The sequence below is a fragment of the Aegilops tauschii genome, chromosome 5 (genome assembly GCF_002575655.3).
Source record: "Aegilops tauschii subsp. strangulata cultivar AL8/78 chromosome 5, Aet v6.0, whole genome shotgun sequence".
Taxonomy (NCBI): domain Eukaryota; kingdom Viridiplantae; phylum Streptophyta; class Magnoliopsida; order Poales; family Poaceae; genus Aegilops; species Aegilops tauschii.
Window position 1 is genome coordinate 353,075,440 of NC_053039.3, and position 22,347 is coordinate 353,097,786.

Here is a 22,347-nt window from a genome sequence, read left to right on the forward strand (position 1 = left end):
GTGGCCGTGAAGGGATTGACAACCCCTTTATCACGTTGGTTGCAAGGTTCTTATTTGATTGTGCAGGTACTAGGCGACTTGCGTGTAACCTCCTACTGGATTGATACCTTGGTTCTAAAAAACTGAGGGAAATACTTACGCTACTTTGCTGCATCACCCTTTCCTCTTCAAGGGAAAACCAACGCATGCTCAAGAGGTAGCAAACTTCTCAACTAGGGTTCTTTTCGGAGGTTTGGGTATTTATTAGAACTTTTGGCGTCGATCTCACGTCAAGGGGGTGACCGAGGGGCCCACAAGCCAGGAGCTAGCGCCCTGGGGGGAGGGGTAGGGCGCGCCCCCTGGCTTGTGGCCTCCTCAATCACCTCCTAGTCCAGCTCTGGTGCTTCGGGGGTCTCTTTTGGTCCATAAAAAATCACTGTAAATTTTCAACCCATTCTGGGAACTTTTATTTCTGCACAAAAAATGACACCACGGTAGTTCCGTTGAAAACAGCGTCAGTCTGGGTTAGTTCTAATCAAATCATACCAAAACCATATAAAATTGATGTAAACATGGCATGAATACTTCATAAATTATAGATACGTTGGAGACATATCACCCCCGTCTTGTGGGCCCCTCGGGGATCCCCTGACATGAGACCAACGCCACAAATTCTTATAGATACCAAAACCCCCCGAAAAGACCCTACATGAGAAGTTCCGCCACTGCAAGCCTCTGTAGCCACGAAAAACCAATCGGGGGCCTGTTCGGGCACCCTACTGGAGGGGGAAATCATCACCGGAGGCCATCTTCATCATCTTGGCGGTCTCCATGACGAGGAGGGAGTAGTTCACCCTCGGGGCTGAGGGTATGTACCAGTAGCTATGTGTTTGATCTCTCTTTCATGTTCTTGATTTGGCACGATCTTGATGTACCGCGAGCTTTGTTACTATAGTTGGCTCATATGGTGTTTCTCCTTCTCTATCTTCTTGTGATAAATTGAGTTTTGCCTTTGAGGTTTCACTACTATCGGATTGAATACTTTTATGGATTTGAGAACACTTGATGTATGTCTTGCGTGGGATACCCGTGGTGACAGTGGGGTGTTCTATTGATTCACTTGATGTATCTTTTGGCACTCAACTCACGGATTGCCGAGGTGACATTGGGGTAATCTATGCATAGGAGTTGATGCACGTATTCATCCTTGTTTCTCCGGTAGAAATCTTGGGGCACTCTTTGAGGTTCTTTCTGTTGGATTGAATATTACGAATCCGAAGTTGTTTGATGCATATCGTATAACCGAGCCACGGATACTTGTGGTGACATTCAAGGTTGTCCGAATAGTGATGTTGAATCGAATCGGAGCTTCGATGATAGGATTGCAAATTGTAGAATCTTCACTAGCAGGATCGTAGAAACGTAGATTCTATGAACTAAAATCATAGAATCATAGGGGTTAGTCTGGATCATAAAGTCATAGAATCGTATAACAGAATTGTGATTCTAACAACCTTGGTGACATTGGAGTATCTAGGTGACATTAGGGTTGATTGATGTGTATCATATGGTGTTATTTTAGTACGAACTCTAGGGTTGTTTGTGACACTTATAGGAATAGCTCAAATGATCTATCAGAAAGAATAACTTTGAGGTGGTTTCCTACCCTACAAGCAATTTCATCTTATGTCCTCCACGATAGGAACTTTGGAGTGACTCTTTGTCGTCGCACGTTGAGGGATTGCCATATGATTTAATTATGTTATCATTGTTGAGTAGTGAAAGTATGAAACCTAGGCCTTGTTTTCAAGCATTGCAATACTGTTTTTGTTCAGTTTTGTTCCTAGTTACCTTGCTGTTTTTATATTCTCAAATTACAAAAACCCATATCTACTATCCATATTACACTTTTATCACCTTCTCTTCGCCGAACTAGTGCATCTATACAATTTACCATTGTATTTGGTGTGTTGGGGGCACAGGAGACTCTTTGTTTTTTGGTTGTAGGGTTGTTTGAGAGAGACCATCTTCATCCTACGCCTCCCACGGATTGATAAACCTTAGGTCATCCACTTCAGGGAAAATTGCTATTGTCCTACAAAACTCTGCGCTTGGAGGCCCAACACGAGTCTACAAGAAGAAAGGTTTGTATTATACATCAAGCTCTTTTCTAGCGCCGTTGCCGGGGAGGTGAGTGCTTGAAGGTATATCTTTGGATCTTGAAATTGAATATTTTAGTTTCTTTTTTATCACTAGTTTAGTCTACAAAAGAAAACTACAAAAAATGGAACTGAGGTTGCCTCATATTATTCATCTTTATATGTCTTTCTTGAAAACGATGGATCGGAAGATTGTGCCAAAGTGTTAGAAGAAGAAGCAAATAAAATGTTTGGCACTAAAGCTTTGAATGATGAGCATGATTGCAATGTTGTTTGAATGAATTCCTTGAATATCCATGATGCTAATGATATGCAAATCCATAAGCTTGGGGGTGCTATGTTTGATGAAGATGATATTTAGTCCCCCAAGTTTTGATGTGCAAATTTGTTATGATGATTGCATGCCTCCTATTTATGATAATTATTGTGATGACACTTATGAAATAAAGAACAATGATAACCATGGAACTTGTCATCATAATTTTAATTCTTAATATGATTATCCCAATTAAGTATCACATGATTGTTATTTTGTTGAGTTTGCTCCCACTATTATGAATGAGAATAAATTTGCTCATGCGGAGAGTAGTAAAATTTCTATGCTAGTAGATCATGTAAAGAATGGTTTATGTGATAGTTATATTTTTTTATCATCCATGATGCTACTAAAAGTTATTATGAGAGAGTAACATATGCTTTTACATATCTCACTAATATCAAGTTTCCTCTCTATGTGTTGAAAGTTTTGAAGCCACACTTGTTTTGCCTTCCTATGCTAATTAATTCCTTCTCCCATAAATTGTTTGCTCACAAAATCCCTATGAATAGGAAGTGGATTAGACTTAAATGTTCTAGTCATATGCTTCATGATGCTTCCATTATGTTTCAATTCTTATCTTCTATGTGAGCATCATTGAAATCATCATGCCTAGCTAAAAAGGCATTAAAGAAAAGCGCCTGTTGGGAGACAACCCAATATCTCTACCTACTTTTTGTGTGTGTTCACATGATTATGCTACTGTAGTAATCATGTTTTATAGCTTTTGTCTCAATAAAGTGTCAAGTAAACCTTTGGGGTAGTGTGGATGATAGTTGACTTGATGCTGTGCAAAAACAAAAATTTTTTGCTTCCAGTAACATAATTGTTTAAATTCACTAGAATGTGATAAAATTGTGAATATTTTACTCATGATTGGTATGCAAATTGCCTACGTTGTCCTAATTTTTCAGAATTTTTGGATTTACAGAAGTATTATCATTGTCCAGATCTTTACAGACTGTTCTGTTTTTGACAGATTCTGTTTTCAATGCATAGTTTGCTTGTTTTAGTGTTTCCATAGCTTATATTAAGTGATATAAATTGTGGAAATGATAAGGTACAGTAGGCATTATGTGAGAACAATTATGAATCTTATCTTGACAATACCAAAGTGAATGATGTGTCTTTATAATACTAACCTATCTCACAAAGTTCCATTAAGTTTTGTGTGATTGAAGTTTTCAAGTTTTGGGTGAGATATCTATATGAGGAGAATAAGGAGTGGAAATACCCTAGCTTGGGGATGCCCAAGGCACCCCAAGGTAATTCAAGGAATACCCAAGCAACTAAGCCTGCGATGCCCCGGAATTCATCCCCTCTTTCGTCTTCAACATTATCGGTAAAGTCACTTGGAGCTATATTTTTATTCGTCACATGATATGAATTTTTCTTGGAGCATCATTTTATTTTATTAGGATTTGCTTTCTGTTATTTAGAATAATGTTTTCCATCTTATAGTTCCATAAAAAGGTCAAGTATAGCCTTTACCATGCTTATTTTGCAAGTCTATATTCTGCTGTTTTGAAAATAGGAAGTTTTCTATCATTATCTGAATTCTTCTGGAAATTCAGAACGTGATAAAATCTTGAAATTTTTACACTATAAGCTATGACAAATTTTATACAGTGTGGTAATTTTTCAGAATTTTTGGAGTTAGAGAAGTATGGATCTTCTTGCATCCTTTACAGACTATCCTATGTTGACAGATTGCTGTTATGTTCGCTTGTTTAATTGTTCTATTTGAGGATAGGAGTATTAAATATGCATAGGCATTTAGTATGCAATGTTAAATAATAATTTTAGTAATTTTCTAACGTAGAGAATGACAAGGTTTTGTATTGATTTATACTAACTTATCTCACGAGTTCTTGTTAAGTTTTGTGTGGATGAAGTTTTTGACTATTAGGGTAACCGTGATATAAAAGGAATTAAGGAGACACAAAAACTCAAGCTTGGGGATGCCCAATGCATCCCAAAATAATATTTCAAGAAGTCTCAAGCATCTAAGCTTGGGGATGCCCCGGTTGGCATCCCACCTTTGTTCTTCAACAATGATCGGTCAATTTTGGTTGAGCCTAAGTTTTTTGCTTCTTCACATGATATGTGATATCCTTGGAATGTCATTTTGTTTTTTTTACTCGTTGTTTGAATAATATACTTAAGATCTATTTTTTATGAGAGAGAGTCTTTACATGGCTACTTAATTATTTGACTACTCATTGATCTTCACTTATATCTTTTTGGAGTAGTATGTCATTTACTCTCGTGCTTCACTTATATCCTATGAGTAAATGGCTGAATGAATTGAATATCATAAATCTGAAATTATATATATTTTATATGCTTATCCCATGGGGAGTAATGACTTCAAACTTGAGCAAATTAGTTGAAGTTGGACAAGGAAGACATCTTAATGAGTTATGTTTGGGTATATTTGTGTAGAAGTTATATTGTTATGGATCCTCCAACATGTGGTGCTTGCTTAGGATCTTTTGCTAGCCCTCACCTATACTAAGCGGAAATACTTCTTGTGCATCCACTTCCTTAAACCTAAAGTTACCCTAGGAGCATGCGTATTAGTACTTTCTCGATGGCTAATAAACTTTTGCAATAAGTATGTGAGTTCTTTGTGACTAATGTTGAGTCCATGTATTATAGGCCCTCTCACCCTTCCACCATTGCTAGCCTCTCTAGTACCGCACAACTTTCGCCGGTGCACTAAACCCACCATATACCCTTCCTCAAAACAGCCACCATACCTACCTATTATGGCATTTCCATAGCCATTCTGAGATATATTGCCATGCAACTTCCACTGTTCCGTTTATTATGACACATACCATCATTGTCATATTGCTTTGCATGATCATCTAGTTGGCATAGTATTGTGACTTGGCCACCGTTCACATTTTTTTATACATGTCACTCTTGATCATCGCACATCCCAGTACACCATCGGAGGGATTTATATAGTGTCATATCTTTGTTCAGGGTGTGTTGGGTGTGTTGGGGACACAAAAGACTCTTTGCTATTTGGTTGTAGGGTTGTTTGAGAGAGACCATCTTCATCCTATGCCTCCCATGGATTGATAAACCTTAGGTCATCCACTTGAGGGAAAATTTCTACTGTCCTACAAAACTCTGCGCTTGGAGGCCCAACACAAGTCTACAAGAATAAAGTTGCATCGTAGACATCACTCACCAACCGAAGCGAGGTCATACCCGCAGCCTCTCCACCAGCACTTTGGGAAGTTCTGTCGGGAAATGCTTGTCGGAGTTCAACTTTCTCCTTTTTCTGGTCATTGTTGAAGGGGACACTGACGAATGAGTTAGATGGAGGACAAAAGTCCCTGGTTCCACAGGAAGCTTTTGCGTGGTGCACTTTGACAAGTCATCAGTGATGCCATTCTCCGCACATGGCACGTGTTCTGCTTGTAACCCATCAAAGTGCTCTTCCAACATCCTCTCCTCTTCCACATATGCCTCCATCAACAGACTCTGATAATCTTTGTTAACTTGTCTCACCACGAGTTGAGAGTCTCTCCAGATAATTAGTTTCTTGATTCCCAACTCCACTGCAATTCTGAGTCCGGCAAGGAGCCCCTCGTAGTCAGCAGCGTTGTTGGTGGCCTCCTCCCTGGGGAAGTGCATTTGAACCACATATTTGAGATGCTCTCCGGTGGGCACGACAAGAAGCACGCCAGCTCCGGCTCCCTGCAGCGAGAAAGCACCATCAAAATACATGATCACTGCTGAGGCGCCTCATTGCAGGGGAGAGCTGTCTCTGGTACTTCTTCGTCTGGAGTGGTCTGCAATGAATTCCGCCAATGCTCTGCTCTAAATAGTTGAGGTGCTCTCTATACTTTAAGCCAAAGCTTGATAGCTCTAGTGCCCACTCAACTATCCTGCCCGTGGCTTCGGGGTTCCTCAATATGCGCTGCAGTGGAAAACGGGTGACAACTGTGATCTCGTGGGCTTGGAAGTAGTGGTGCAGCTTCCTTGAGGCCATGATAAGGCCGAAGATCAGCTTTTGTACTCCAGAGTACCTAGATCTGGCCCAGTGTAACAAGGAGTTGACAAAGTACACTGGCCGCTGTACCAGTTTCTTCCTTGTCGCGGCCTTGGAATTGCCTCCGCTGGTTTGCCTTGCCTCTCCTTGGTTTGTGTCAAGTCCTGCTGCGGGTGCTTTGGCTCCATCTCCGGAGGGTCAGTTGCGGCGGCTGCTTCGTCATCCACTTCTCGATGTGCCATTAACGCGGCACTAACCACTCGATTCATTGCGGCTAAGTATAGCAACAACGGCTCTTGCGGTTTAGGCACGACTAAGGTGGAGTAGAGGAAATGTAAGTTTTCAGGTCTTCCAGTGCTGCTTCTACTTCCGGGGTCCACTTCATCGGGCCAGCTTTTTTCAAGATTTTGAAAAAAGGCAAGGTGCGCTCAGTAGGCTTGGAGATGAACCTACTAACTGCGGCAATGCATCCAGCCAAACGCCTTACATCCTTGACAGTCTTGGGTGCTTGTATTTACTCATTTTCTTTGATCATGTCGGGATTGGCCTCTATTCCCCACTGGGACACAAAGAAACCAAGGAGCTTGCCGGATGGGACACCAAACACACATTTCTTAGGGTTTAGCTTCAGAATGATCTTGCGCAAGTTTGCAAAGGTCTCTTTCAAGTCCTGAATGAGTGTTGATCTATCCTTGGTCTTGACCACTATATCATCCATATAAGCTTCCACGTTTATGTGCAGCCGGGGTTCGAAACCAATCTGTACTGCTCACGCAAAAGTGGACCCGGCGCTCTTTAACCCAAAAGGCATATGCACAAAGCAGTACCTGCCATGTGGAGTTATGAACGCGGTTTTCTCGTCATCTCCCTTGTCCATGAATGTCTGATGGTACCAGGAGTACGCATCCAAGAAGGAAAGCAAATCACACCCGGAGGTGGAATCAACAATTTGGTCAATGCGCGGCAGGGGGAAAGGATCTTTTGGACATGCTTTGTTCAAGTCAGGGAAATCAATGCAGAGCCTCCATTTCCGTTTGCCTTGCGCACTACCACTGGATTTTCTAACCAGGTTGGATGCAGCACCCCTCTGACCAAACCAGCTGCTTCAAGTTTCTTGATCTCCTCGGCAATGAACCGTTGTCGCTCTAAAGCTTGCTTTCTGGCCTTCTGCTTGATGGGCCGAGCGTGAGGGCAGAGAGTAAGGTGGTTCTCGATTACCTTCCTGGGAACACCGGGGATGTCAGATGGTTGCCAAGCAAACACATCGACATTCGCCCACAGGAAGGCAACGATCGTGCTTTCCTATTTGTCATCAAGGGCGGCGCTGATGGTGAATGTACCATCAACGCCATCCTGCCTTGTCGGGACCCTTTTCACAGGAGGTGAAGCAACCTTGGGCATTTTTCTAGTGGAACTCTCCGGCAGGTCGTCAATAGGCGCAACGCATTCCGGAGAGGCGCGCTTCCCGGAGTTCCTGCTAGCTTTCTTCCCTTTCTTTGTTTCCTTGGCGGGAGTTGTGGCTTCTACAGCCCAAGCTGCTACCGCGTCTCGATACATCTTCTCAACACATATAACTGCATCTTTCTTATCTGATGGAATGCAAATGATACCCATCGGCCCTGGCATCTTCAAGGTGTTGTAAGCATAATGGGATGCTGCCATGAATTTTGCCAGAGCTGGACGACCAAGAATTCCATTGTAAGGCAAAGGAAGTTCAGCAACGTCAAACACGACTCTCGCAGTCCGATAATTCAGTTCTTCGCCAAATGTCACAGGCAATGTAACCTTTCCCTTCGGTCGGCTCCTGCTGGGATTGATTCCTTGGAACTTGCCCGTAGCCTTGAGCTCCTCATTAAGCACCTGCAGCTTGCCAACTGATACGTCCATTTTGCACCATGTTTACCTACTGTTATTTATATTGTTTTTATGCATAATAATTATTTTTGGAGTAATTCTAATGCCTTTTCCTTCATAATATGCAAGGTTCACACAAAGAGGGAGAATTCCAGCAGCTGGAAATATGGACCTGAAAAAGCTACGCTAGGCCACCTATTCTGCACAACTCCAAATGAGCTGAAACTTCACGAGGAATTTTTATGGAATAAATAAGAAATACTAGAACAAATAACTATTGGAGGGGGGCACCTGGTGAGCACAAGACAAAAGGGCGCGCCAGGCCCCCCAGGCGCGCCATGGTGGGTTGTGCTCAGCCCATCCCACCTCCGGTGCCCCTCTTCAGGTATATAAGTCATTTTGACCTAGAAAAAATAAGGAGAGGACTTTCAGGACGAAGCGCCGCCGTCTCGAGGCAGAACTTGGGCAGGAGCACTTTTGCCCTCCGGCGAAGCGATTCCACCGGGGGAACTTCCCTCCCGAAGGGGGAAATCATCGTCATCATCATCACCAACAACTCTCCCTTCTTGGGGAGGGCATTCTCCATCAACATCTTCAACAGCACCATCTCCTCTCAAACCCTAGTTCATCTCTTGTGTTCAATCTTTGTACCGGAACTATAGATTGGTACTTGTGGGTGACTAGTAGTGTTGATTACATCGTGTAGTTGATTACTATATGGTTTATTTGGTGGAAGATTATATGTTCAGATCCATTATGCTATTTAATACCCCTCTAATCCTGAGCATGATTATCATTTGTGAGTAGTTACTTTTGTTCTTGAGGTCACAGGAGAAATCTTGTTGCAAGTAATCATGTGAACTTGATATGTGTTCGATATTTTGATAGTATGTATGTTGTGATTCCCTTAGTGGTGTCATGTGAACGTCGACTACATGACACTTCACCATATTTGGGCCTAAGGGAATGAATTGTGGAGTAGTTATTAGATGATGGGTTGCGAGAGTGACAGAAGCTTAAACCCTAGTTTATGTGCTATTCCGTAAGGGACCGATTGGATCCAAAAGTTTAATGCTATGGTTAGAATATATTCTTAATACTTTTCTCGTAGTTGCGGATGCTTGCGAGGGTGTTAATCATAAGTAGGAGGTTTGTTCAAGTAATAATAGCACCTAAGCACCGATCCACCCACATATCAAATTATCAAAGTAGTGAACACAAATCGAACCGACATGATGCAAGTGACTAGATGAAATTCTCGTGCACCCTCAAGAACACTTTGCTTATCATAAGAGACCGTTTTGGCCTGTCCTTTGCCTCAAAAGGATTGGGCTACCTTGCTTCACTTTTGTTACTATCATTGTTACTTGCTCGTTAGAAATTACCGTGCTATCAAACAACTCGTTACTTTTAATTTCAGTGCTTGCAGACATTATCTTGCTGAAAACCACTTGTCATTTCCTTCTGCTCCTCATTGGGTTCGGCACTCTTACTTATTGAAAGGACTACGATTCACCCCTATACTTGTGGATCATCAAGGCTCTTTTCTGGCGCCGTTTGCCAGGGGAGTGAAGCGCTCTTGGTAAGTGGAAATTGGTAAGGACAAAATTATTACTACGTGCTGAAATTTATTGTCACTTGTTACTATGGAGAACAATCCTTTGAGGGGTTTGTTTAGGGTATCTTCACCTTGATCAGAACCACAATTAGTCACCCCTCAACCTACTGCACCTACTGATAATATTGAACATGAAATTCCTTCAGGTATGTTAGAGCAACTGCTAGCTAATCCTTATGCAGGAGATGGAACCGAACATCCCGATATGCACTTGATATATGTGGAAGAAATTTGTGGATTGTTTAAGCTTGCAGGTTTACCCGGAGATGAAGCTAAGAAGAAGGTTTTCCCTTTATCTTTGAAGGGAAGATCATTGGCATGGTATAGGCTATGCGATTGATATTGGATCTTGGAATTGGAATTGATTGAAATTGGAGTTTCACAAAAAAATTATCCTACGCATCTAGTTCATCATGATCGGAATTATATATATAATTTTTGGCCTCATATAGGAGTAAGTATCGATCTTGCTTGGGGGAGGCTTAAGTCAATGTTATGTTCATGCCCCCAACCATGAGCTCTCAAGAGAGATTATTATTCAGAATTTTTATGCTCGGCTTTCTCATAATGATCGATCCATGCTCGATACTTCTTGTACTGGTTCCTTTATGAAGAAGACTATTGAATTCAGGTGGGATCTTTTAGAAAGAATTAAATGCAACTCTGAAGATTGGGAACTCAACGAAGGTAAAGAGTCAGGTATTAAGCTTAAGTATGATTGTGTTAAATCTTTTATGATACCGATGCTTTCCAAAAGTTTAGCACTAAATATGGACTTGACTCTGAAATAATAGCCTCCTTTAGTGAATCCTTTGCTACTCATGTTGATCTCCCTAAGGAGAAGTGGTTTAAATATCACCCACCTATTAAAGAAGAAATTAAAGAACCAGTAATAGCTAAAGATGAAACTATTATTTATAATGTTGATCCAGTTGTCCCTACTGCTTATATTGAAAAACCACCTTTCCTTGTTAGGATAAAGGAACATGCTAAAGTTTCAACTTTGGTCAATAAAAGTTATATTAGAACATCTAAACCAGCTGAACAAATCAAGGTAGAACCTAGTGTTGCTATGGTTAAAGACCTCTTGGTTGAAAATTTAGATGGGCATGTTATTTACTTCCATGATGAAGCTGCTAGAATTGCCAAACCTGATGAAAAAGATAAACATAGACCTGTTGTTGGCATGTCTGTTGTCTCAGTTAATATAGGAGATCACTGTTATCATGGTTTATACGACATAGGTGGTAGCGTGAGTGCTATTCCTTTTACCTTATATCAAGAAATTATGAATGACATAGCACCCGCTGAGATAGAAGACATAGATGTTACTATTAAACTTGCTAATAGAGACACAATCACACCACTCGGGATTGTTAGAGATGTTGAAGTCTTGTGTGGGAAAATAAAATACCCTACTTATTTTCTTGTTCTTGGTTCCCCACAAGATGACTTTTGTCCCATTATCTTTGGTAGACCTTTCTTGAACACCGCTAATGCTAAAATAGATTGTGAGAAACAAACTGTCGGTGATAGCTTTGGTGATGAGTCTCATCAGTTTAATTTTTCCAAGTTTAGTAGAAAACTTCATAAAAAAAGAATTTCCTAATAAGGATGAAATAATTGGTCTTGCTTCTATTGTTGTACCTCCTACTGATCCACTAGAACAATATTTTCTAGACCATGAAAATGATTTGCATATGAATGAAAGAAATGAAATAGATAAGATTTTCTTTGAACAACGTCCTCTGCTTAAACACAATTTGCCTATTGAAACTCTAGGAGGTCCTCCTCCACCTAAAGGTGATCCTTTGTTTGAATTAAAACAATTGCCAGACACTTTCAAATATGCTTATCTTGATGAGAAGAAGATATATCATGTTATTATTAGTGCTAACCTTTCAGAACATGAAGAAGAAAGATTATTGAAAGTTCTAAGGAAGCACCGAGCTGCTATTGGATATACTCTTGGTGATTTAAAGGGCATTAGTCCCACCCTATGTCAGCACAAGATTAATATGAAACCTGATGCTAAACCCACTATTGCACCAACGTCGGTTAAATCCAAAGATGAAAGAAGTGGTAAGAACGGAAATATTAAAACTCTGGAAGCAGGTATAATCTATCCTATAGTTGATAGTAGATGGGTAAGTCCTGGTCATTGTGTCCCTAAGAAAGGAGGTATTACTGTTGTTCCTAATGATAAGAATGAACTTATTCCACAAAGAATTGTGACATGCTACAAAATAGTAATTGATTTTAGAAATTAAACAAAGAAACTAGAAAAGATCATTACCGACTGCCTTTTATTGATCAAATGCTAGAAAGATTATCTAAGAACACACTGTTTTGCTTTCTTGATGAATATTCTGTTTTTTCACAAATACCTGTTTCTCAACCTGATCAAGAAAATACCACTTTTACTTGTCCTTTTGGAACTTATGCTTATAGACGTATGCCTTTTGGTTTATGCAATGCACCTTCTACCTTTCAAAGATGTATGACTCCTATATTCTCTGACTTTTGTGAAAAGATTGTTGAGGTTTTCATGGATGACTTTTCTGTTTATGGGAAGTCTTTTGATGATTGTTTAAGCAATCTTGATCGAGTTTTGCAGAGATACGAGCAAACAAATATTGTCTTGAATTGGGAGAAGTGCCACTTTATGGTTAACGAAGGTACTGTTTTGGTGTTGGGGAACGTAGCATGCAATTTCAAAAAAAATCCTACGCTCACGCAAGATCTATCTAGGAGATGCATAGCAACAAGACGGGGAGAGTGTGTCCACGTACCCTCGTAGACCGAAAGCAGAAGCGTTAGCTTAACGCGGTTGATGTAGTCGAACGTCTTCTCGATCCAACCGATCAAGCACCGAACGTACGGCACCTCCGAGTTCTGCACACGTTCAGCTCGATGACGTCCCTCAAACTCTTGATCCAGCAAAGTGTCGAGGGAGAGTTCCGCCAGCACGACGGCGTGGTGATGGTGATGTGAAGTGATCCTTCCAGGGTTTCGCCTAAGCACTACGTGAATATGACCGGAGCATAAACTGTGGAGGGGGGCGCCGCACACGGCTTGGAACAATTGATGTGTGTTAGAGGCGCCCCCCACCTCCGTAAATAAAGGAGGGAGAGGGGAGGAGGCTGGAGCTAGGCGCGCCCTGAGAGGAGGAGTCCTACTTGGGCTCCTAATAGGAATCACCCCCCTTCCTTTTACCGGAGGGGGAAAGGGGGAAGGAGAGACAGAGGGAGAAGGAAAGGGGGCGCCGCCCCCTCCCCTAGTCCAATTCAGACTCCTCTTTTGTGGGGGGCGCGCCACCTCTATGTGGGCTGGTGTGCCTCCCTCCTATGGCCCATATGGCCCATATCTTCCCCCGGGGGCTTCCGGTAACCCCCCGGGTACTCCGATATGTACCCGAAACATTCCGAAACATTTTCGGTGTCCGAATACTATCATCCAATATATCAATCTTTACCTCTCGACCATTTCTAGACTCCTCGTCATGTCCGTGATCTCATCCGGGACTCCGAACAACATTCGGTCACCAAATCACATAACTCATATAATACAAATCGTCATCGAACGTTAAGCGTGTGGACCCTACGGGTTCGAGAACTATGTAGACATGACCGAGACACCTCTCCGGTCAATAACCAACAGCGGAACCTGGATGTTCATATTGGTTCCTACATATTCTACGAAGATCTTTATCGGGCGTACCGCAATGACAACATATGTAATTCCCTTTGTCATCGGTATGTTACTTTCCCGAGATTCGATCGTCGGTATCTTCATACCTAGTTCAATCTCGTTACCGGCAAGTCTGTTTACTCGTTCGATGTGAAGCTCGCGGCGGGTATCATTATTTTCTGACCTTCACAAATGATTTGAGCAGATATGGGTATATCTACTTAATGAAACACAAGTCTGAAACATTTGAAAAGTTCAAAGAATTTCAGAGTGAAGTGGAGAATCATCGTAACAAGAAAATGAAGTTTCTACGATCTGATCGCGAAGGAGAATATTCGAGTTATGAGTTTGTCCTTCATTTAAAACAATGTGGAATAGTTTCACAACTCACGCCACCTGGAACACCATAGCGTAATGGTGTGTCCGAACATCGTAACCGTACTTTATTAGATATGGTACGATCTATGATGTCTCTTACCGATTTACCACTATCGTTTTGGGGTTATGCATTAGAGACAACTCCATTTACGTTAAATAGGGCACCATCTAAATCCGTTGAGACGACACCGTATGAACTATGGTTTGGCGAGAAACCTAAGTTATCGTTTCTTAAAGGTTGGGGTTGCAATGCTTATGTGAAAAAGCTTTAGCCTGATAAGCTCGAACCCAAATCGGAGAAGTGTGTCTTCATAGGATACCCAAAAGAAATTGGTGGGTACACCTTCTATCATAGATCCCAAAGGTAAGATCTTTGTTGCTAAGAATGGATCCTTTCTAGAGAAGGAGTTTCTCTCAAAAGAAGTGAGTGTGAGGAAAGTAGAGCTTGATGAGGTAATTGTACCTTCTCTTGAATTGGAAAGTAGCTCATCATAGAAAACCGTTCCCGTGATGCCTACACCAACTAGAGAGGAAGCTAATGATAATGATCATGAAACTTCAGATCAAGTTACTACCGAACCTCGTAGGTCAACCAGAGCACGTTCCGCACCAGAGTGGTATGGTAATCATATCCTGGAAGTCATGTTACTAGACCATGACAAACCTATGAACTATCAGGAGGCAATGCCTACTCCGAATAGGAACAGGAAAGTAGGATTCCTCCTACTTGGGGCGCCCCCTTGGCTGCCTCTCCTCCCCTCCAACCTATATATATATATATATATATGTAGGGGGCACCGCTAGAACACACAACAAACATTGTTAGCCATGTGCGGCGCCCCCCTCCATAGTTTACGCCTCCGATCATATTCACGTAGTGCTTATGAGAAGCCCTACGTGGACCACTTCACCATCACCGTCACAATGCCGTCGTTCTGACGAAACTCTCCCTCGACACTATGCCAGATCAAGAGTTCGAGGGACGTCATCCAGTTGAACGTGTGCAGAACTCAGAGGTGACGTACGTTCGGTACTTGATCGGTAGGAACGAGAAGAAGTTCGACTACATCAACCGCATTGTCAAACGCTTCCGCTTTCGGTCTACGAGGGTACGTGGACACACTCTACCCCTCTTATTGCTATGCATCTCCTAGATAGATCTTGCGCGAGCGTAGGAAATTTTTGAAATTGCATGCTACGTTCCCCAACACCGTAATGCATCATCCCGCAACTAACTCATTAGTCACATTGCTTGCAAGGCTTATCATGATGTGCATTACCGAGAGGGCCCAGAGATACCTCTCCGATACTCGGAGTGACAAATCCTAATCTTGATCTATGCCAACCAAACAAACACCTTCGGAGATACCTGTAGAGCATCTTTACAATCACCCAGTTACGTTGTGACGTTTCATAGCACATAAAGCATTCCTCCGGTATCCGGGAGTTGCATAATCTCATAGTCGAAGGAATATGTATATGACATGAAGAAAGCAATAGCAATAAAACTGAATGATCAATAAGCTATGCTAGCGGATGGGTCTTGTCCATCACATCATTCTCCTAATGATGTGATCATGTTCATCAAATGACAACACATGTCTATGGTTAGGCTTATGTGACGCCCCCGATTCAATCGTACACTAATCATGCACGTAAATGTGTACGATCAAGATCAGGGACTCACGGGAAGATATCACAACATAAATAAGTCATACAAGCATCACAATACAAGGCAGGGGCCTCGAGGGCTCGAATACAAGTGCTCGATCATAGACGAGTCAGCGGAAGCAACAATATCTGAGTACAGACATAAGTTAAACAAGTTTGCCTTAAGAAGGCTAGCACAAAAGTAGCAACGATCGAAAAGGCAAGGCCTCCTGCCTGGGACCTCCTAACTACTCCTCGAAGCTGAACTCCATGTAGAATCATCCTCGAGATCTCTAGCTCCTGGACTCCAGCATCTGGTTGCGACAACCAGGTATAGAAAGGGGAAAAGAGGGAGAAAAGCAACCGTGAGTACTCATCCAAAGTACTCGCAAGCAAGGAGCTACACTACATATGCATGGGTATATGTGTAAAGGGCCATATCGGTGGACTGAACTGCAGAATGCCAGAATAAGAGGGGGATAGCTAATCCTGTCGAAGACTATGCTTCTGGCCACCTCCATCTTGCAGCATGTAGGAGAGAGTAGATGGTAAGCTCACCAAGTAGCATCGTATAGCATAATCCTACCCGACGATCCTCTCCTCGTTGCCCTATTAGAGAGCGATCACCGGGTTATATGTGGCACTTGGAAGGGTGTGTTTTATTAAGTATCTGGTTCTAGTTGTCATAAGGTCAAGGTACAACTCCGGGTTGTCCTTTTACCGAGGGACATGGCTATTCGAATAGATAAACTTCCCTACAGGGGTGCACCACATAACCCAACACGCTCGATCCCATTTGGCCGGACACACTTTCCTGGGTCATGCCTGGCCTCGTAAGATCAACACGTCGCAGCCCCACCTAGGCTCAACAGAGAGGTCAGCACGCCGGTCTAAATCCTATGCGCGTAGGGGTATAGGCCCATTGCACACCTGCACGTTGCGTACGCGGCCGGAAGCAGACCTAGCCTAGCAGGCATGATAGTACAATCCGGCACGCGCCGCTCCGTCGCTGACGTCTAGAAGAGCTTCGGCTGATACCACGACGTCGAGTGCCCATAACTGTTCCCGCGTAGTTGGTTAGTGCGTATAGACCAAATGGCTAGACTCAGATCAAATACCAAGATCTCGTTAAGCGTGTTAAGTATCCGCGAACGCCGACCAGGGCCAGGCCCACCTCTCTCCTAGGTGGTCTCAACCTGCCCTGTCACTCCGCCATAAAGTAACAGTCAGGGGCCGTGAGGAACCCAGGCCCACCTCTACCGGGATGGAGCCACCTGTCCTTTCAGCCCCCTCATCAGAATCACTTGCAGGTACTCAACGAGCCGACCCGACTTTAGTCACCACATGTGTCATGTATATAAAGTATATAGTATATACCCGTGATCACCTCCCGAAGTGATCACGGCCCAGTAGTATAGCATGGCAGACGGACAAGAGTGTAGGGCCACTGATGGAACACTAGCATCCTATACTAAGTAGTAGGATAGCAGGTAAGGGTAACAACTGTAGCAACAATGACAGGCTATGCATCAGGATAGGATTAACGGAAAGCAGTAACATGCTACACTACTCTAATGCAAGCAGTATAGAGAAGAATAGGCGATATCTGGTGATCAAGGGGGGCTTGCTTGGTTGCTCTGGCAAGGAGGAGTCGTCAACACCGTAGTCGTACTGGGTAGCAGCGGCGTCGGTCTCGGTGTCTAGCGAGAGAAGAGGGGGAAGAAACAATAAATATAAAATCAAACATATGCATGACGATGCATGATAAGACAACGAGCGGTGTTAGGTGTGCCCTAACGCGGTAGTAGGTGATACCGGCGGAGGGGGAAAACATCCGGGAAAGTATTCCGGGTGTTCCACGTTTTCAGACAGATGAACTGGAGGTGAAATGTTGCAGGTTTGCTATGCTAGGGGTGTGTGGTGGACGAACGGGCTGCGTATCCGGATTCGTCACGTCGTTCTGAGCAACTTTCATGTACAAAGTTTTTCCATCCGAGCTACGGTTTATTTTATTTTAATTTTTAAAGTTTTAATTATTTTTAGAATTTAATTAATTAATCTAATTCAACATTATCCAGAATAGTGTATGCTGACGTCATCATGACGTCAGCAGTCAACATGGCGTTGACTGGGTCAAACTGACGTGAGGGTCCCGCATGTCATTGACTGATTAATTAACTAACAGTTAATTAGTGATTAGATTAGTCTAAATATGATTAATTAAGTTAATTAATTCTTTAATTAATTAATTAATTGATATTTTATTTATTATTATTATTATTAATTCCTTTTTTTAATAAAGCGTTTTGGGGCTGCGCCCCGCTTGTCATAGGCCCTAGGGGCTTAGCGGGTTTGGCCGCTAGCGGGTGCGGGCTGGCGGTACTGGAGAGGGCGCCCGAACGAGCACGGGCGCTCGACGTGGCCAGCGGGCGCGGGGGCTGCGGCCACGGCGAGGCCGCCGGCAGGGGCTAGCGGGGAGGGAGAGGCCGCAGGAGGCGGCAGTGGCTGGGCCACGGCGGGTCAGCGCCGGTGCACAGGAGCAGAGGCATGGGTGGACGGTCGGGGTCGCGGCGGAGTGGCACGACAGCGGGGAACGAGCACGGTCGCCGGAGGCAGCAGTCGGCCGCGGGCACGCGATGGAGGCAGCAGAGGAGGCTGCGGTGGTGCGGGCCACGGCAGGTGCGAGCGCTCCCGGCAGGAGCAGCACGGCGGGTGTGGCTCGGCGCGGCTGCGGGCGCACGCGACGGCACACCGGGCGGGGCGAGGCCACGGTGAGCACGGTCGGCGCGCGTACGGGGCGGTAGTCAAGGGCGTGCGCCCGTGCGGTGGTCGGATCGACGACGGAGTGCAGGGGGAGCAGGAGGCCGGTGGCCTCACCAGCGTTGAAGAGAAGCGGGGCGGCGAGGCGTGAGGAGGCCGGTCGTGGATGAGGACGAAGACGAGCGGTCCGGCGATGCGGCGCCGGGGAGGCGGGGTGTCTTCGGGGCGAGGTGGCGCCGGCGATTCGACGACGACGGTGCACAGCGGCTGGGAGGCGATGGCGTCGGTGAAGGAAGGGCGTCGGGCTCGTTGCCCCTACCTGATCCATATTGGGTCGGGGAAGAGGTGCGAGAGGGGAGGCGAGGCGGCGACGGAGGGGAGGAGATCCGGTGTTGGGCCTTAACGCCGGCGACGGTGAGGACGGCGGGCAGCGGCGCAACGATGGGGTTGATCCCTCCGATCCAATCGGGGGCAGAGGAGGGGAGATGTGGATCGAGGGAGAGAGAGGCGTGGAAATCGTGGGCAGGGGAGTGGGGCGACCGGTAGCTAGGGTTACGGGTGAGGGGGTTATGGAGGGGCGGCTGGGCCGGCCTGACTAGGCCAAGGCCCAGTATGGCCGAGGGGGGGAAGGGTCCCCTTTTTCCCCCATTTATTTTTTTGTCTTTTGTTTTATTTATTTTCTTTTATTTTTAGTTTTATAAAAATTTCCACTAGTATCTAAATTTGTATTTATAAATAAACTACTGTCAGATTAATTCCTAGCCCATAATAAAATAGTTTTAATATGTTATAATATTAGGCATTTATTTAATTGTTTTCACTACGGGTTAAATCACTTTTGGGCACTTAAATATTTTGTAAATATGTGGATTCTCCACCATAATTAACTATGCAATATTTGTCACCTCTAGAACATTTTAGTTTTTATGTTTGAAAACTTTTAATGTTTGCCTAAAATTCAACTTTGATTTTGAAACGTTTTGATCTAACGCGAGGTTAGCAACAGTAACAGAGGTGACGTGGCATCATTAGCGTAGGTTTACTGTAGCATAATACAATTTTATTATGATATAAGGAAATATAAAATGTATCAAGTTTACTAGGGAAACGGTGTTTTGTCTATGTATCCACACATGTATCAAGTTTCCGGTTAATACAATTTTAGCATGAATAGTAAACATTTATTATGATATAAGGAAATATAAAATAACAACTCTATTATTACCTCTAGGGCATATTTCCTTAAGTCTCCCAATTACACTAGAGTCAATAATCTAGTTCACATCGCCATGTGATTTAACACCAATAGTTCACATCTTTATGTGATTAACACCCATAGTTCACATCGCCATGTGATCAAAACTCAAAGGGTTCACTAGAGTGAGTAATCTAGTTCACATCGCTATGTGATTAACACCCAAAGAGTACTAAGGTGTGATCATGTTTTGCTTGTGAGAGAAGTTTAGTCAACGGGTCTGCCACATTCAGATCCGCAAGTATTTTGCAAATTTCTATGTCTACAATGCTCTGCATGGATATACTCTAGCTAATTGCTCCCACTTTCAATATGTATCCAGATTGAGACTCAGAGTCATCCGGATCAGTGTCAAAGCATGCATCGACGTAACCCTTTACAGCGAACTCTTTGTCACCTCCATAATCGAGAAACATTTCCTTAGTCCTCTAAGGATAATTTTGACCGCTGTCCAGTGATCTACTCCTGGATCACTATTGTACCCTCTTGCCAAACTTATGGCAAGGTACACAATAGGTCCAGTATACAGCATGGCATACTTTATAGAACCTATGGCTGAGGCATAGGGAATGACTTTCATTCTCTCTCTATCTTCTGCCGTGGTCGGGTTTTGAGTCTTTCTCAACTTCATACCTTACAACTCAGGCAAGAACTCCTTCTTTGATTGATCCATTTTGAACTCCTTCAAAATCTTATCAAGGTATTACTCATCGAAAGTCTTATCAGGATCGTGATCTATCTATATAGATCTTGATGCCCAATATGTAAGCAGCCTCACTGAGGTCTGTCTTTGAAAAACTCCTTTCAAACACTCCTTTATGCTTTCCAGAAAATTCTACATCATTTCCGATCAACAATATGTCATTCACATATACTTATCAGAAAAGCTGTAGTGCTCCCACTCACTTTCTTGTAAATACAGGCTGCACCGCAAGTCTGTATAAAACTATCAGCTTTGATCAACTCATCAAAGCATATATTCCAACTCCGAGATGCTTGCACCAGTCCATAGATGGATCGCTGGGGCTTGCACACATTTTTAGCACCTTTAGGATCGACAAAACCTTCTGGTTTCATCATATACAACTCTTCTTTAATAAATCCATTAAGGAATGCAGTTTTGACGTCCATTTGTCAGATTTCATAATCATAAAATGCGGCAATTGCTAACATGATTCGGACAAACTTAAGCATCGCTACGGGTGAGAAGGTCTCATCGTAGTCGACTCCTTGAACTTGTCGAAGACCTTTCGCGACAAGTCGAGCTTTGTAGACAGTAACATTATCATCAGTGTCAGTCTTCTTCTTGAAGATCCATTTATTCTCTATGGCTTGCTAATCAACGGGCAAGTCAACCAAAGTACATACTTTGTTCTCATACATGGATCCCATCTCAGATTTCATGGCCTCAAGCCATTTTGTGGAATCTGGGCTCATCCTCGCTTCCTCATAGTTCGTAGGTTTGTCATGGTCTAGTAACATGACTTCCAGAACAGGATAACCATACCACTCTGGTGCGGAATGTGCTCTGGTTGACCTACGAGGTTCGGTAGTAACTTGATCCGAAGTTTCATGATCATTATCATTAGTTTCTTCTCTAGTTGGTGTAGGCATCACGGGAACGGTTTTCTGTGATGAGCTACTTTCCAGTTCGACAGAAGGTACAATTACCTCATCAAGTTCTACTTTCCACCCACTCACTTCTTTCGAGAGAAACTCCTTCTCTAGAAAGGATTTGTTCTTAGCAACAAAGATCTTGCCTTCGGATTTGCTATAGAAGGTGTACCCAATAGTTTCTTTTGGGTATCCTATGAATACGCACTTCTCCGATTTGGGTTTGTGCTTATCAGGTTGAAGCTTTTTCACATAAGCATCGCAACCCCAAACTTTAAGAAACGACAGCTTAGGTTTCTTTTTTTTTGACTGGGAACTGTGGGGCAAACCCCACAGCATAACAAAAACTTTATGAAACAACAGTAACAAGATACAATACACCGATTACAAGGAGTAATCTAGGAACAGAAGCTAAACTAACAAGAAAGGTGGGGGCATAAAAGCCTTACTACACTAAGCCTTAAGGGGGAAGGAAAGAGATCCACTTGAGAAGGTCATCCTTGTAGGCAGATTTAATCCTATATTGCAACAAAGAGATATCATGCCTAAAAGCAGCGCGCCATTTATTAAATCTGGCCCTCTCATTTCTGAAAACCTTGGCATTTCGAATGATCCAGATGTTCCAACATGCAGTGAACACCACTTCTGAGAAAAAAGGCTTATCAAAACCATTCCTATCCTGAATAACCACATCAGACATAGAGTTCCCTGTAGGCCAATCAATTTGCAAATAATTCCAGACTCGAACACTGAAATTGCAGTTGAAGAAAAGATGATCCCTGGTCTCTCGAACCTGCAGGGGGCAGAGTCTACAATGCACACCATCCTCCATGTGCCAATGCCTTCTTCCCACCATATCCTTTGTATTTAGCATGTCCATGATGAGCATCCAAGCAAACACCTTAATCTTGAGAGTACTGGACGATTTCCATATCCAACAGAGCAGAGGGTTAAAGGTTTCAGACTGAAATGTGTGGGAGTAAAACATCTTGGGTCTATACTGCTTGGAAGAGTTCTACCAATACCACACATCCTTAGAGCCAGATACTCTGCTGTGAGAAC